The 2,704-nt window shown below is 41.0% G+C and overlaps 1 pseudogene; it reads right to left on the reverse strand.

Annotated features, from left to right (window-relative positions):
* Nucleotides 1–1,042: 1,042 nt before the first annotated feature.
* Nucleotides 1,043–1,662, reverse strand: LOC147364955 (inactive ribonuclease-like protein 9; annotated as a pseudogene).
* Between the last annotated feature and the right edge of the window lie 1,042 nt (nt 1,663–2,704).

Genomic DNA, 2,704 nt, shown 5'->3' on the forward strand with positions numbered 1-2,704 from the left:
TGAAGATAGAGATAGGGAATGGAAGACACATGCAGACTGGATTGTAATGAAACATGCAAGAGAGACAGGCACTCCATCTCTCCTCACTATGTCTTATCCCATTTTCAGGAAGTTATAGAGAATAATGATAAAAAGATAATAGTTTTTCAAAGAGAAAGAAGTTATTACTGAAACAGGACAGATTGATTTCTTTTCTCACACTGGATCTCCAGCCTCTTTTGGAAGTGAAATATTCTCAGATGAAGCCACAGTGACAGGAAACTGATAAGAAATAGTGAATAAATGTGACTTTGCCAGAAAGTGAGGAATTGTGTGTAGTTGTGTAAACAGCGATGTCTAAGCTAAAACAAAAATGTGGGAATCAATGAAAGTAGCACTGGACAATAAGAATACTTTGGGGAGTTTGCTATTCTGAATATTTAGGTATTTATGTTGACATGGCTCCTGTTAGAATCTATACTATCTTGTTCCCATGAGTATTGTGTTGTATAGAAAGAAGAGAACAAGTGGAAATTCTACAAATATAGCACTAGGAGGAAGAATTTCACAATTTCTCAGGCATTTCCCAATTCTTCTTGTTTCAAATTGTGTCACAGAGAAGGATCTGTCCAAACCTAGAAACCCCACATAAGCATACCAAAGACACCTCACTATGTCAATGCACTGCATTATTTCTATTGAACCACAATTCGCATGAATACAACTTTGGAGCACACCTCAGAAATCATTTCCAATTCCTCTTGGTGCTGTTTATCCTTCCCCTGCAGGCATTCATCCTCAAATCACATTCAAAATGTGCTAAACTCTGTGACCTGTTTGAAACCACATCTCAGAGCACCATCTTTTAACCCAGCCCACTTTGCCTGGTCTAAGGAGAAAAAAGACAGGCAGTGAATGATGAAAGTGAATGGGATCAAAATTTCCATTCTCAAGTTTGACTTATCCTATCAGTAAGGATAGTGTTCTATCTTCTTGCTTTAACATCTTAGAGAATATACTTCTAGAACTGTAGGGAGAGGATACTATCTTGGTGGATGACACTTTACAATTTAATAATATCAATTACAGAATCAGGAATAATTTCTCCAACATCATTTCTCCATTGACAAGTGATAAAGACCCATCACTCCTTGTAAGATGAAGTGTATTCACAAAATGACATCATGATCCCACTTGTTAAAATGCAATGCACTCTGGCTATTACATTCCAGCTCCTGTGACATTTCCTAATCCCACTGCTACATTGCACCAATGTGTTGTCACAGATCTGTTGAATGTCCTCATATGATGCTTGGAGGAAGAAATGCTCTTTAACACAATAAAGTCTATTGTGAACACATTTCATCTCATTTCATCATTATAGTGGTCTGGATCACTATGGTCTTTCAGAATCAATAATGACATGGGATTTGAATGTTTCTTAGGCAAGTGGTCTCATAAGCCCTGTACCATATAAGTCATCTAGTTTTCTAATCTTTCTCGTTGTTCGTCTGATAAAGATTCATCATATATCCTCATGAACTGCAGTGGCTTCAGCAGCAGGAAGAGCAGAAATAGGGGCTTCATGTTGATCAGAGTCCCCATATTTCCCTGAAGGGAATACAAGAGAGAAGGAGTTATGTCCACTGTGAGGCTGTACCTTCTGTTTCTGTGCAGGACCCATTTTTACTACCTCTTGCCATTCTGAGCTCCAAGACTTTAGACTATTTTAAAATCGACAACTCACAATCTATTTTAATACCTGTAAAATAAAAGTGACCTTAGAGGACATCAGTCTAGAAGACTGTAGGTAAGAGAAGGAAAGGTGAAGGAAGAAGGAGAGTAAAGGAGAAAGGGAGAGAGAGGGGAAAAGGTGAGGAGAGAGAGAGAAGGTAACAAGGAAGAACTGAGGAAGAGAGCAAGAGAGAGATGAAGGCCAGGAGGGAAAGGTAAAGAAGGACAAGTGGCAGAGAGGGCAGTGGGGTGAGAGGCAGAGAGGAGGCTCATGTGCTCCCTCCTTCCAAAGTAAATGCGTCTGTTCTCTTCCTGGAGTTAAGAACTTGTGCTGAAAAGAGCTGTACTTGATCCCTACTTCCCCTCACCAACATCCTGCTCTTCTGAGGACCATTCTTGATCTTATGACTTCTTCCTCTTGCTCATTTCTGACCATCAATGCCCTTCACAAGGGATCAAACAGGGTCCATCATGTCGCATGAGCACCAAATGCTGTGTGAATTGGTGTAAATACTGTTGCCATCACCTCATTGCCTGGAATTGTTGGTCCATGTTGTAGTCTCCTCTGCCTCCTCTTCTCGCTCAGAAGAGCTCTTCCACTAAGGTGCATTACTGACCTTGTGAGTGTTTTTCCCATCTTTCTTTTTTTTAAGTTAGACTTCATGGTTTCTTCTCAGGTTTTCTACTCCTAAATTCTTCCCATCCTGTGTGCCCTTCTGAAGATATAAATCTCATCATCTGAGATTGCAGTCACGACCTTCCTTTCCTCTGTGTGTGTCTCCATGTCTGCTCACTCCACCGTGCTGCTGCTGTTGTTAAGTCGCTTCGGTCGTGTCCAACTCTCTGTGACCCCATAGACGGCAGCCCACCAGGCTCCCCCATCCCTGGGATTCTCCAGGCAAGAACACTGGAGTAGGTTGCCATTTTATTCTCCAATGCATGAAAGTGAAAAGTGAAAATGAAGTCGCTAAATCATGTCCGACTCCTAGTA

The sequence above is a fragment of the Bos grunniens genome, chromosome 10, assembly GCF_055505025.1.
Source record: "Bos grunniens cultivar Pamir isolate PY7600 chromosome 10, Bosgru_T2T1.0, whole genome shotgun sequence".
Lineage (NCBI taxonomy): Eukaryota > Metazoa > Chordata > Mammalia > Artiodactyla > Bovidae > Bos > Bos grunniens.